Raw genomic sequence first — 17,500 nt, 5'->3', positions numbered from 1 at the left:
TGGAGGGAACTAAATATATATACACTATCAGTCTCTGGAGGGAACTATATATATATATACACTATCAGTCTCTGGAGGGAACTAAATATACACTATCAGTCTCTGGAGGGAACTAAATATACACACTATCAGTCTCTGGAGGGAACTAAATATACACTATCAGTCTCTGGAGGGAACTATATACACACTATCAGTCTCTGGAGGGAACTAAATATACACACTATCAGTCTCTGGAGGGAACTAAATATACACACTATCAGTCTCTGGAGGGAACTAAATATACACACTATCAGTCTCTGGAGGGAACTAAATAATATACACACTATCAGTCTCTGGAGGGAACTAAATATACACACTATCAGTCTCTGGAGGGAACTAAATATACACACTATCAGTCTCTGGAGGGAACTAAATATACACACTATCAGTCTCTGGAGGGAACTAAATATACACTATCAGTCTCTGGAGGGAACTAAATATACACACTATCAGTCTCTGGAGGGAACTAAATATATACACTATCAGTCTCTGGAGGGAACTATATACACACTATCAGTCTCTGGAGGGAACTAAATATACACACTATCAGTCTCTGGAGGGAACTAAATATATACACACTATCAGTCTCTGGAGGGAACTAAATATATACACACTATCAGTCTCTGGAGGGAACTAAATATACACTATCAGTCTCTGGAGGGAACTAAATATACACTATCAGTCTCTGGAGGGAACTAAATATACACACACTATCAGTCTCTGGAGGGAACTAAATATATACACTATCAGTCTCTGGAGGGAACTAAATATATACACTATCAGTCTCTGGAGGGAACTAAATATACACACTATCAGTCTCTGGAGGGAACTAAATATATACACTATCAGTCTCTGGAGGGAACTAAATATACACACTATCAGTCTCTGGAGGGAACTAAATATACACACTATCAGTCTCTGGAGGGAACTAAATATATATACACACTATCAGTCTCTGGAGGGAACTAAATATACACACTATCAGTCTCTGGAGGGAACTAAATATATACACTATCAGTCTCTGGAGGGAACTAAATATACACACTATCAGTCTCTGGAGGGAACTAAATATACACACTATCAGTCTCTGGAGGGAACTAAATATACACACTATCAGTCTCTGGAGGGAACTAAATATACACTATCAGTCTCTGGAGGGAACTAAATATACACACTATCAGTCTCTGGAGGGAACTAAATATATACACTATCAGTCTCTGGAGGGAACTAAATATATACACACACTATCAGTCTCTGGAGGGAACTATATATATACATACACTATCAGTCTCTGGAGGGAACTATATATATACACTATCAGTCTCTGGAGGGAACTAAATATATACACTATCAGTCTCTGGAGGGAACTAAATATATATACACTATCAGTCTCTGGAGGGAACTAAATATACACACTATCAGTCTCTGGAGGGAACTAAATATACACACTATCAGTCTCTGGAGGGAACTAAATATATATACACTATCAGTCTCTGGAGGGAACTATATATATACACTATCAGTCTCTGGAGGGAACTAAATATACACACTATCAGTCTCTGGAGGGAACTAAATATACACACTATCAGTCTCTGGAGGGAACTAAATATACACACTATCAGTCTCTGGAGGGAACTAAATATACACACACTATCAGTCTCTGGAGGGAACTAAATATACACACTATCAGTCTCTGGAGGGAACTAAATATACACACTATCAGTCTCTGGAGGGAACTAAATATACACACACTATCAGTCTCTGGAGGGAACTAAATATATACACTATCAGTCTCTGGAGGGAACTAAATATACACACTATCAGTCTCTGGAGGGAACTATATATACACACTATCAGTCTCTGGAGGGAACTAAATATATACACTATCAGTCTCTGGAGGGAACTAAATATACACACTATCAGTCTCTGGAGGGAACTAAATATATACACTATCAGTCTCTGGAGGGAACTAAATATACACACTATCAGTCTCTGGAGGGAACTAAATATACACACACTATCAGTCTCTGGAGGGAACTAAATATATACACTATCAGTCTCTGGAGGGAACTAAATATATACACTATCAGTCTCTGGAGGGAACTAAATATACACACACTATCAGTCTCTGGAGGGAACTAAATATATACACTATCAGTCTCTGGAGGGAACTAAATATACACACACTATCAGTCTCTGGAGGGAACTAAATATACACACTATCAGTCTCTGGAGGCACACACTATCTCTGGAAACTAAATATACACACTATCAGTCTCTGGAGGGAACTAAATATATATACACACTATCAGTCTCTGGAGGGAACTAAATATACACACTATCAGTCTCTGGAGGGAACTAAATATATACACTATCAGTCTCTGGAGGGAACTAAATATACACACTATCAGTCTCTGGAGGGAACTAAATATACACACTATCAGTCTCTGGAGGGAACTAAATATACACACTATCAGTCTCTGGAGGGAACTAAATATACACTATCAGTCTCTGGAGGGAACTAAATAGACACACTATCAGTCTCTGGAGGGAACTATATACACACTATCAGTCTCTGGAGGGAACTAAATATATACACTATCAGTCTCTGGAGGGAACTAAATATATACACTATCAGTCTCTGGAGGGAACTAAATATATACACTATCAGTCTCTGGAGGGAACTAAATATACACACTATCAGTCTCTGGAGGGAACTAAATATATACACTATCAGTCTCTGGAGGGAACTAAATATATACACTATCAGTCTCTGGAGGGAACTATATATACACACTATCAGTCTCTGGAGGAACTAAATATACACACTATCAGTCTCTGGAGGGAACTAAATATACACACTATCAGTCTCTGGAGGGAACTAAATATATACACACTATCAGTCTCTGGAGGGAACTAAATATATACACACTATCAGTCTCTGGAGGGAACTAAATATACACACTATCAGTCTCTGGAGGGAACTAAATATACACACACTATCAGTCTCTGGAGGGAACTAAATATATACACTATCAGTCTCTGGAGGGAACTAAATATACACACTATCAGTCTCTGGAGGGAACTATATACACACTATCAGTCTCTGGAGGGAACTAAATATATACACTATCAGTCTCTGGAGGGAACTAAATATACACACTATCAGTCTCTGGAGGGAACTAAATATACACACTATCAGTCTCTGGAGGGAACTAAATATACACACACTATCAGTCTCTGGAGGGAACTAAATATACACACTATCAGTCTCTGGAGGGAACTAAATATACACACTATCAGTCTCTGGAGGGAACTAAATATACACACACTATCAGTCTCTGGAGGGAACTAAATATACACACACTATCAGTCTCTGGAGGGAACTAAATATACACACTATCAGTCTCTGGAGGGAACTAAATATACACACACTATCAGTCTCTGGAGGGAACTATATATACACTATCAGTCTCTGGAGGGAACTAAATATACACACTATCAGTCTCTGGAGGGAACTAAATATACACACTATCAGTCTCTGGAGGGAACTAAATATACACACTATCAGTCTCTGGAGGGAACTATATACACACTATCAGTCTCTGGAGGGAACTAAATATATACACACACTATCAGTCTCTGGAGGAACTAAATATATACACACTATCAGTCTCTGGAGGGAACTAAATATACACACTATCAGTCTCTGGAGGGAACTAAATATATACACTATCAGTCTCTGGAGGGAACTAAATATATACACTATCAGTCTCTGGAGGGAACTAAATATATACATACACTATCAGTCTCTGGAGGGAACTATATATATACACACTATCAGTCTCTGGAGGGAACTAAATATATATACACTATCAGTCTCTGGAGGGAACTAAATATATATACACTATCAGTCTCTGGAGGGAACTAAATATACACACTATCAGTCTCTGGAGGGAACTAAATATATATACACTATCAGTCTCTGGAGGGAACTATATATATACACTATCAGTCTCTGGAGGGAACTAAATATATATACACTATCAGTCTCTGGAGGGAACTAAATATATATACACTATCAGTCTCTGGAGGGAACTAAATATATATACACTATCAGTCTCTGGAGGGAACTAAATATATACACACACTATCAGTCTCTGGAGGGAACTATATATATACACTATCAGTCTCTGGAGGGAACTAAATATATACACACTATCAGTCTCTGGAGGGAACTAAATATACACTATCAGTCTCTGGAGGGAACTAAATATACACACTATCAGTCTCTGGAGGGAACTAAATATACACACTATCAGTCTCTGGAGGGAACTAAATATACACTATCAGTCTCTGGAGGGAACTAAATATACACACTATCAGTCTCTGGAGGGAACTAAATATACACACACTATCAGTCTCTGGAGGGAACTAAATATACACACTATCAGTCTCTGGAGGGAACTAAATATACACACTATCAGTCTCTGGAGGGAACTAAATATACACACTATCAGTCTCTGGAGGGAACTAAATATACACTATCAGTCTCTGGAGGGAACTAAATATACACACACTATCAGTCTCTGGAGGGAACTAAATATACACACTATCAGTCTCTGGAGGGAACTAAATATACACACTATCAGTCTCTGGAGGGAACTAAATATACACTATCAGTCTCTGGAGGGAACTAAATATACACACACTATCAGTCTCTGGAGGGAACTAAATATACACACTATCAGTCTCTGGAGGGAACTAAATATACACACTATCAGTCTCTGGAGGGAACTAAATATACACACACTATCAGTCTCTGGAGGGAACTAAATATACACACTATCAGTCTCTGGAGGGAACTAAATATACACTATCAGTCTCTGGAGGGAACTAAATATACACACTATCAGTCTCTGGAGGAACTAAATATACACACTATCAGTCTCTGGAGGGAACTAAATATACACACTATCAGTCTCTGGAGGGAACTAAATATACACACACTATCAGTCTCTGGAGGGAACTAAATATATACACACTATCAGTCTCTGGAGGGAACTAAATATACACACACTATCAGTCTCTGGAGGGAACTAAATATACACACTATCAGTCTCTGGAGGGAACTAAATATACACACACTATCAGTCTCTGGAGGGAACTAAATATACACACTATCAGTCTCTGGAGGGAACTAAATATACACACTATCAGTCTCTGGAGGGAACTAAATATACACACACTATCAGTCTCTGGAGGGAACTAAATATACACACTATCAGTCTCTGGAGGGAACTAAATATACACTATCAGTCTCTGGAGGGAACTAAATATACACTATCAGTCAGTCTCTGGAGGGAACTAAATATAATCAGTCTCTGGAGGGAACTAAATATACACACACTATCAGTCTCTGGAGGGAACTAAATATACACTACTATCAGTCTCTGGAGGGAACTAAATATACACACTATCAGTCTCTGGAGGGAACTAAATATACACACTATCAGTCTCTGGAGGGAACTAAATATACACTATCAGTCTCTGGAGGGAACTAAATATACACACTATCAGTCTCTGGAGGGAACTAAATATACACTATCAGTCTCTGGAGGGAACTAAATATACACACACTATCAGTCTCTGGAGGGAACTAAATACACTATCAGTCTCTGGAGGAACTAAATATATACTATCAGTCTCTGGAGGGAACTAAATATATACACTATCAGTCTCTGGAGGGAACTAAATATACACACTATCAGTCTCTGGAGGGAACTAAATATAGTCTCTGGACACACTATCAGTCTCTGGAGGGAACTAAATATACACACTATCAGTCTCTGGAGGGAACTAAATATATACACTATCAGTCTCTGGAGGGAACTAAATATACACACTATCAGTCTCTGGAGGGAACTAAATATACACACTATCAGTCTCTGGAGGGAACTAAATATATACACTATCAGTCTCTGGAGGGAACTAAATATATACACTATCAGTCTCTGGAGGGAACTAAATATACACACACTATCAGTCTCTGGAGGGAACTAAATATATACACTATCAGTCTCTGGAGGGAACTAAATATATACACTATCAGTCTCTGGAGGAACTAAATATACACACTATCAGTCTCTGGAGGGAACTAAATATACACACTATCAGTCTCTGGAGGGAACTAAATATACACACTATCAGTCTCTGGAGGGAACTAAATATACACACTATCAGTCTCTGGAGGGAACTAAATACACACTATCAGTCTCTGGAGGGAACTAAATATACACACTATCAGTCTCTGGAGGAACTAAATATACACACTATCAGTCTCTGGAGGGAACTAAATATACACTATCAGTCTCTGGAGGGAACTAAATATACACACTATCAGTCTCTGGAGGGAACTAAATATATACACACTATCAGTCTCTGGAGGGAACTAAATATACACTATCAGTCTCTGGAGGGAACTAAATATACACTATCAGTCTCTGGAGGGAACTAAATATACACACTATCAGTCTCTGGAGGGAACTAAATATACACACTATCAGTCTCTGGAGGGAACTAAATATATACACTATCAGTCTCTGGAGGGAACTAAATATATACACTATCAGTCTCTGGAGGGAACTAAATATACACACTATCAGTCTCTGGAGGGAACTAAATATACACACTATCAGTCTCTGGAGGGAACTAAATATACACACTATCAGTCTCTGGAGGGAACTAAATATATACACTATCAGTCTCTGGAGGGAACTAAATATACACTATCAGTCTCTGGAGGGAACTAAATATACACACTATCAGTCTCTGGAGGGAACTAAATATACACACTATCAGTCTCTGGAGGGAACTAAATATACACACTATCAGTCTCTGGAGGGAACTAAATATACACACTATCAGTCTCTGGAGGGAACTAAATATACACACTATCAGTCTCTGGAGGGAACTAAATATACACACTATCAGTCTCTGGAGGGAACTAAATATACACACTATCAGTCTCTGGAGGAACTAAATATACACACTATCAGTCTCTGGAGGGAACTAAATATATACACTATCAGTCTCTGGAGGGAACTAAATATACACACTATCAGTCTCTGGAGGGAACTAAATATACACACTATCAGTCTCTGGAGGGAACTAAATATACACACTATCAGTCTCTGGAGGAACTAAATACACACTATCAGTCTCTGGAGGGAACTAAATATATACACACTATCAGTCTCTGGAGGGAACTAAATATATACACACACTATCAGTCTCTGGAGGGAACTAAATATACACACTATCAGTCTCTGGAGGAACTAAATATACACACTATCAGTCTCTGGAGGGAACTAAATATATACACTATCAGTCTCTGGAGGGAACTAAATATACACACACTATCAGTCTCTGGAGGGAACTAAATATATACACTATCAGTCTCTGGAGGAACTAAATATACACACTATCAGTCTCTGGAGGGAACTAAATATACACACACTATCAGTCTCTGGAGGAACTAAATATACACTATCAGTCTCTGGAGGGAACTAAATATACACACTATCAGTCTCTGGAGGGAACTAAATATATACACTATCAGTCTCTGGAGGGAACTAAATATACACACTATCAGTCTCTGGAGGGAACTAAATATATACACTATCAGTCTCTGGAGGGAACTAAATATATATACACTATCAGTCTCTGGAGGGAACTAAATATACACACTATCAGTCTCTGGAGGGAACTAAATATATACACTATCAGTCTCTGGAGGGAACTAAATATACACACACTATCAGTCTCTGGAGGAACTAAATATACACACACTATCAGTCTCTGGAGGGAACTAAATATACACACACTATCAGTCTCTGGAGGAACTAAATATACACACACTATCAGTCTCTGGAGGGAACTAAATATACACACACTATCAGTCTCTGGAGGGAACTAAATATACACTATCAGTCTCTGGAGGGAACTAAATATACACTATCAGTCTCTGGAGGGAACTAAATATACACACTATCAGTCTCTGGAGGGAACTAAATATACACACACTATCAGTCTCTGGAGGGAACTAAATATACACTATCAGTCTCTGGAGGGAACTAAATATACACACACTATCAGTCTCTGGAGGGAACTAAATATACACTATCAGTCTCTGGAGGGAACTAAATATACACACTATCAGTCTCTGGAGGGAACTAAATATACACACACTATCAGTCTCTGGAGGGAACTAAATATACACACACTATCAGTCTCTGGAGGGAACTAAATATACACACACTATCAGTCTCTGGAGGGAACTAAATATACACACTATCAGTCTCTGGAGGGAACTAAATATACACACTATCAGTCTCTGGAGGGAACTAAATATACACACTATCAGTCTCTGGAGGGAACTAAATATACACACACACTATCAGTCTCTGGAGGAACTAAATATACACACACTATCAGTCTCTGGAGGGAACTAAATATACACACACTATCAGTCTCTGGAGGGAACTAAATATACACACACTATCAGTCTCTGGAGGGAACTAAATATACACACTATCAGTCTCTGGAGGGAACTATATACACACTATCAGTCTCTGGAGGGAACTAAATATACACACACTATCAGTCTCTGGAGGGAACTAAATATACACACTATCAGTCTCTGGAGGGAACTAAATATACACTATCAGTCTCTGGAGGGAACTAAATATACACACACTATCAGTCTCTGGAGGGAACTAAATATACACACTATCAGTCTCTGGAGGGAACTAAATATACACACACTATCAGTCTCTGGAGGGAACTAAATATACACACACTATCAGTCTCTGGAGGGAACTAAATATATACACTATCAGTCTCTGGAGGGAACTAAATATACACATACACTCTGGAGGGAACACTATCAGTCTCTGGAGGGAACTATATACACACTATCAGTCTCTGGAGGGAACTAAATATACACACTATCAGTCTCTGGAGGGAACTAAATATACACACACTATCAGTCTCTGGAGGAACTAAATATACACACTATCAGTCTCTGGAGGGAACTAAATATACACACACTATCAGTCTCTGGAGGGAACTAAATATACACACACTATCAGTCTCTGGAGGGAACTAAATATATACACTATCAGTCTCTGGAGGGAACTAAATATACACACTATCAGTCTCTGGAGGGAACTAAATATACACACTATCAGTCTCTGGAGGGAACTAAATATATACACTATCAGTCTCTGGAGGAACTAAATATACACACTATCAGTCTCTGGAGGGAACTAAATATACACACTATCAGTCTCTGGAGGGAACTAAATATACACACTATCAGTCTCTGGAGGGAACTAAATATACACACACTATCAGTCTCTGGAGGGAACTAAATATACACACACTATCAGTCTCTGGAGGGAACTAAATATACACACTATCAGTCTCTGGAGGGAACTAAATATACACACTATCAGTCTCTGGAGGGAACTAAATATACACACTATCAGTCTCTGGAGGAACTAAATATACACACTATCAGTCTCTGGAGGGAACTAAATATACACACTATCAGTCTCTGGAGGGAACTATATACACACTATCAGTCTCTGGAGGGAACTAAATATACACACTATCAGTCTCTGGAGGGAACTAAATATACACACTATCAGTCTCTGGAGGGAACTAAATATATACACACTATCAGTCTCTGGAGGGAACTAAATATACACTATCAGTCTCTGGAGGGAACTAAATATACACACTATCAGTCTCTGGAGGGAACTAAATATACACACTATCAGTCTCTGGAGGAACTAAATATATACACTATCAGTCTCTGGAGGGAACTAAATATATACACTATCAGTCTCTGGAGGGAACTAAATATATACACTATCAGTCTCTGGAGGGAACTAAATATACACACACTATCAGTCTCTGGAGGGAAATAAATATATACACTATCAGTCTCTGGAGGGAAATAAATATATACACTATCAGTCTCTGGAGGGAACTAAATATATACACTATCAGTCTCTGGAGGGAACTAAATATATACACTATCAGTCTCTGGAGGGAACTAAATATACACACTATCAGTCTCTGGAGGGAACTAAATATATACACACTATCAGTCTCTGGAGGGAACTAAATATACACACTATCAGTCTCTGGAGGGAACTAAATATACACACTATCAGTCTCTGGAGGGAACTAAATATACACTATCAGTCTCTGGAGGGGAACTAAATATACACTATCAGTCTCTGGAGGGAACTAAATATACACACACTATCAGTCTCTGGAGGGAACTAAATATACACACACTATCAGTCTCTGGAGGGAACTAAATATACACTATCAGTCTCTGGAGGGAACTAAATATACACACTATCAGTCTCTGGAGGAACTAAATATACACTATCAGTCTCTGGAGGGAACTAAATATACACACTATCAGTCTCTGGAGGGAACTAAATATACACACTATCAGTCTCTGGAGGGAACTAAATATACACACTATCAGTCTCTGGAGGGAACTAAATATACACACTATCAGTCTCTGGAGGGAACTAAATATACACACTATCAGTCTCTGGAGGGAACTAAATACACACACTATCAGTCTCTGGAGGGAACTAAATATACACTATCAGTCTCTGGAGGGAACTAAATATACACACTATCAGTCTCTGGAGGGAACTAAATATACACACTATCAGTCTCTGGAGGGAACTAAATATACACTATCAGTCTCTGGAGGGAACTAAATATACACACTATCAGTCTCTGGAGGGAACTAAATATACACTATCAGTCTCTGGAGGGAACTAAATATACACACACTATCAGTCTCTGGAGGGAACTAAATATACACACTATCAGTCTCTGGAGGGAACTAAATATACACACTATCAGTCTCTGGAGGGAACTAAATATACACACTATCAGTCTCTGGAGGGAACTAAATATACACACTATCAGTCTCTGGAGGGAACTAAATATATACACTATCAGTCTCTGGAGGGAACTAAATATACACACTATCAGTCTCTGGAGGGAACTAAATATACACTATCAGTCTCTGGAGGGAACTAAATATACACACTATCAGTCTCTGGAGGGAACTAAATATACACACACTATCAGTCTCTGGAGGGAACTAAATATACACACACTATCAGTCTCTGGAGGGAACTAAATATACACACACTATCAGTCTCTGGAGGGAACTAAATATACACACTATCAGTCTCTGGAGGGAACTAAATATACACACTATCAGTCTCTGGAGGGAACTAAATATACACACTATCAGTCTCTGGAGGGAACTAAATATACACACACTATCAGTCTCTGGAGGGAACTAAATATACACACTATCAGTCTCTGGAGGGAACTAAATATACACACTATCAGTCTCTGGAGGGAACTAAATATACACACTATCAGTCTCTGGAGGGAACTAAATATACACACACTATCAGTCTCTGGAGGGAACTAAATATACACACTATCAGTCTCTGGAGGGAACTAAATACACACTATCAGTCTCTGGAGGGAACTAAATATACACACACTATCAGTCTCTGGAGGGAACTAAATATACACACACTATCAGTCTCTGGAGGGAACTAAATATATACACTATCAGTCTCTGGAGGAACTATATACACTATCAGTCTCTGGAGGGAACTAAATATACACACTATCAGTCTCTGGAGGGAACTAAATATACACACTATCAGTCTCTGGAGGGAACTAAATATACACACTATCAGTCTCTGGAGGGAACTAAATATACACACTATCAGTCTCTGGAGGAACTAAATATACACACTATCAGTCTCTGGAGGGAACTAAATATACACACTATCAGTCTCTGGAGGGAACTAAATATACACTATCAGTCTCTGGAGGGAACTAAATATACACACTATCAGTCTCTGGAGGGAACTAAATATACACTATCAGTCTCTGGAGGGAACTAAATATACACACACTATCAGTCTCTGGAGGGAACTAAATATACACACACTATCAGTCTCTGGAGGGAACTAAATATACACACTATCAGTCTCTGGAGGGAACTAAATATACACTATCAGTCTCTGGAGGGAACTAAATATACACTATCAGTCTCTGGAGGGAACTAAATATACACACTATCAGTCTCTGGAGGGAACTAAATATACACACACTATCAGTCTCTGGAGGGAACTAAATATATACACTATCAGTCTCTGGAGGGAACTAAATATATACACTATCAGTCTCTGGAGGGAACTAAATATACACTATCAGTCTCTGGAGGGAACTAAATATACACTATCAGTCTCTGGAGGGAACTAAATATACACTATCAGTCTCTGGAGGGAACTAAATATACACACTATCAGTCTCTGGAGGGAACTAAATATACACACTATCAGTCTCTGGAGGGAACTAAATATACACACTATCAGTCTCTGGAGGGAACTAAATATACACACACTATCAGTCTCTGGAGGAACTAAATATACACACTATCAGTCTCTGGAGGGAACTAAATATACACACTATCAGTCTCTGGAGGGAACTAAATATACACACTATCAGTCTCTGGAGGGAACTAAATATACACACACTATCAGTCTCTGGAGGGAACTAAATATATACACTATCAGTCTCTGGAGGGAACTAAATATACACACTATCAGTCTCTGGAGGGAACTAAATATACACACTATCAGTCTCTGGAGGGAACTAAATATACACACACTATCAGTCTCTGGAGGGAACTAAATATACACACACTATCAGTCTCTGGAGGGAACTAAATATACACACACTATCAGTCTCTGGAGGGAACTAAATATACACTATCAGTCTCTGGAGGGAACTAAATATACACTATCAGTCTCTGGAGGGAACTAAATATACACACTATCAGTCTCTGGAGGGAACTAAATATACACACACTATCAGTCTCTGGAGGGAACTAAATATACACACACTATCAGTCTCTGGAGGGAACTAAATATACACTATCAGTCTCTGGAGGGAACTAAATATACACACTATCAGTCTCTGGAGGGAACTAAATATACACACACTATCAGTCTCTGGAGGGAACTAAATATACACACACTATCAGTCTCTGGAGGGAACTAAATATACACACTATCAGTCTCTGGAGGGAACTAAATATACACTATCAGTCTCTGGAGGGAACTAAATATACACTATCAGTCTCTGGAGGGAACTAAATATACACACACTATCAGTCTCTGGAGGGAACTAAATATACACACACTATCAGTCTCTGGAGGAACTAAATATACACACTATCAGTCTCTGGAGGGAACTAAATATACACTATCAGTCTCTGTAGGGAACTAAATATACACACTATCAGTCTCTGGAGGGAACTAAATATATACACTATCAGTCTCTGGAGGGAACTAAATATACACACTATCAGTCTCTGGAGGGAACTAAATATACACACTATCAGTCTCTGGAGGGAACTAAATATACACTATCAGTCTCTGGAGGAACTAAATATACACACACTATCAGTCTCTGGAGGGAACTAAATATACACACACTATCAGTCTCTGGAGGGAACTAAATATACACACTATCAGTCTCTGGAGGGAACTAAATATACACACACTATCAGTCTCTGGAGGGAACTAAATATATACACTATCAGTCTCTGGAGGGAACTAAATATACACACTATCAGTCTCTGGAGGGAACTATATACACACTATCAGTCTCTGGAGGGAACTAAATATATACACTATCAGTCTCTGGAGGGAACTAAATATACACACTATCAGTCTCTGGAGGGAACTAAATATACACACTATCAGTCTCTGGAGGGAACTAAATATACACACTATCAGTCTCTGGAGGGAACTAAATATACACACACTATCAGTCTCTGGAGGGAACTAAATATACACACACTATCAGTCTCTGGAGGGAACTAAATATACACACTATCAGTCTCTGGAGGGAACTAAATATACACACTATCAGTCTCTGGAGGGAACTAAATATACACACACTATCAGTCTCTGGAGGGAACTAAATATATACACTATCAGTCTCTGGAGGGAACTAAATATACACACTATCAGTCTCTGGAGGGAACTAAATATACACACTATCAGTCTCTGGAGGGAACTAAATATACACACTATCAGTCTCTGGAGGGAACTATATACACACTATCAGTCTCTGGAGGGAACTAAATATACACACACTATCAGACTCTGGAGGGAACTAAATATACACTATCAGTCTCTGGAGGGAACTAAATATACACACACACTATCAGTCTCTGGAGGGAACTAAATATACACACTATCAGTCTCTGGAGGGAACTAAATATACACACTATCAGTCTCTGGAGGGAACTAAATATATACACTATCAGTCTCTGGAGGGAACTAAATATATACACTATCAGTCTCTGGAGGAACTAAATATATACACTATCAGTCTCTGGAGGGAACTAAATATATACACACTATCAGTCTCTGGAGGGAACTAAATATATACACTATCAGTCTCTGGAGGGAACTAAATATATACACTATCAGTCTCTGGAGGGAACTAAATATATACACTATCAGTCTCTGGAGGGAACTAAATATATACACTATCAGTCTCTGGAGGGAACTAAATATATACACTATCAGTCTCTGGAGGGAACTAAATATACACACTATCAGTCTCTGGAGGAACTAAATATACACACTATCAGTCTCTGGAGGAACTAAATATACACACACTATCAGTCTCTGGAGGGAACTAAATATATACACTATCAGTCTCTGGAGGGAACTAAATATACACACTATCAGTCTCTGGAGGGAACTAAATATACACACTATCAGTCTCTGGAGGGAACTAAATATACACACTATCAGTCTCTGGAGGGAACTAAATATACACACACTATCAGTCTCTGGAGGGAACTAAATATATACACACTATCAGTCTCTGGAGGAACTAAATATACACACTATCAGTCTCTGGAGGGAACTAAATATATACACTATCAGTCTCTGGAGGGAACTAAATATACACACTATCAGTCTCTGGAGGGAACTAAATATATACACTATCAGTCTCTGGAGGGAACTAAATATACACACTATCAGTCTCTGGAGGGAACTAAATATACACACTATCAGTCTCTGGAGGGAACTAAATATACACTATCAGTCTCTGGAGGGAACTAAATATACACACTATCAGTCTCTGGAGGGAACTAAATATACACACACTATCAGTCTCTGGAGGGAACTAAATATACACACTATCAGTCTCTGGAGGGAACTAAATATACACACTATCAGTCTCTGGAGGGAACTAAATATACACATACACTATCAGTCTCTGGAGGGAACTAAATATATATACACTATCAGTCTCTGGAGGGAACTAAATATATATACACTATCAGTCTCTGGAGGGAACTAAATATATATACACTATCAGTCTCTGGAGGGAACTAAATATATACACTATCAGTCTCTGGAGGGAACTATATATATACACTATCAGTCTCTGGAGGGAACTAAATATATACACACTATCAGTCTCTGGAGGGAACTAAATATATATACACACTATCAGTCTCTGGAGGGAACTAAATATATATACACACTATCAGTCTCTGGAGGGAACTAAATATATACACACTATCAGTCTCTGGAGGGAACTAAATATACACACACTATCAGTCTCTGGAGGGAACTAAATATATACACTATCAGTCTCTGGAGGGAACTAAATATATACACACTATCAGTCTCTGGAGGGAACTAAATATACACACTATCAGTCTCTGGAGGGAACTAAATATATACACTATCAGTCTCTGGAGGGAACTAAATATATACACTACTATCAGTCTCTGGAGGGAACTAAATATACACACTATCAGTCTCTGGAGGGAACTAAATATACACACACTATCAGTCTCTGGAGGGAACTATATATATATACACACTATCAGTCTCTGGAGGGAACTAAATATATACACACTATCAGTCTCTGGAGGGAACTAAATATATACACTATCAGTCTCTGGAGGGAACTAAATATATATACACACTATCAGTCTCTGGAGGGAACTAAATATATACACACACTATCAGTCTCTGGAGGGAACTAAATATATATACACACTATCAGTCTCTGGAGGGAACTAAATATATACACACTATCAGTCTCTGGAGGGAACTAAATATACACACTATCAGTCTCTGGAGGGAACTAAATATACACTAAATATCACTATCAGTCTCTGGAGGGAACTAAATATACACACTATCAGTCTCTGGAGGGAACTAAATATACACACTATCAGTCTCTGGAGGGAACTAAATATATACACACTATCAGTCTCTGGAGGGAACTAAATATATATACACTATCAGTCTCTGGAGGGAACTAAATATACACACTATCAGTCTCTGGAGGGAACTAAATATACACACACTATCAGTCTCTGGAGGGAACTAAATATACACACTATCAGTCTCTGGAGGGAACTAAATATACACACTATCAGTCTCTGGAGGGAACTAAATATACACACACTATCAGTCTCTGGAGGGAACTAAATATATCACACACTATCAGTCTCTGGAGGGAACTAAATATATACACACTATCAGTCTCTGGAGGGAACTAAATATACACACACTATCAGTCTCTGGAGGGAACTAAATATATACACTATCAGTCTCTGGAGGGAACTATATATATATACACACTATCAGTCTCTGGAGGGAACTAAATATATATACACTATCAGTCTCTGGAGGGAACTAAATATATATACACTATCAGTCTCTGGAGGGAACTATATATATATACACACTATCAGTCTCTGGAGGGAACTAAATATATATACACTATCAGTCTCTGGAGGGAACTAAATATACACACTATCAGTCTCTGGAGGGAACTAAATATATACACTATCAGTCTCTGGAGGGAACTAAATATATACACTATCAGTCTCTGGAGGGAACTAAATATATATACACTATCAGTCTCTGGAGGGAACTAAATATATATACACACTATCAGTCTCTGGAGGGAACTAAATATATACACACTATCAGTCTCTGGAGGGAACTAAATATATACACTATCAGTCTCTGGAGGGAACTAAATATATACACACTATCAGTCTCTGGAGGGAACTAAATATATACACACACTATCAGTCTCTGGAGGGAACTAAATATATACACACACTATCAGTCTCTGGAGGGAACTAAATATATACACACTATCAGTCTCTGGAGGGAACTATATATATATACACACTATCAGTCTCTGGAGGGAACTAAATATACACTATCAGTCTCTGGAGGGAACTAAATATATACACACTATCAGT

The 17,500-nt window shown here is 38.5% G+C and overlaps 1 pseudogene; it reads left to right on the top strand.

Annotated features, from left to right (window-relative positions):
- The window catches only part of LOC127928045 (FH1/FH2 domain-containing protein 3-like), a 46,793-nt pseudogene that overhangs the window by 21,538 nt on the left and 7,755 nt on the right, over positions 1–17,500 (top strand).

This window comes from Oncorhynchus keta, unplaced genomic scaffold (assembly GCF_023373465.1).
Source record: "Oncorhynchus keta strain PuntledgeMale-10-30-2019 unplaced genomic scaffold, Oket_V2 Un_scaffold_20273_pilon_pilon, whole genome shotgun sequence".
Classification (NCBI taxonomy): domain Eukaryota; kingdom Metazoa; phylum Chordata; class Actinopteri; order Salmoniformes; family Salmonidae; genus Oncorhynchus; species Oncorhynchus keta.
Note: the sequence above shows the minus strand (reverse complement) of the source record. Positions and strands in the feature narration are given on the sequence as shown.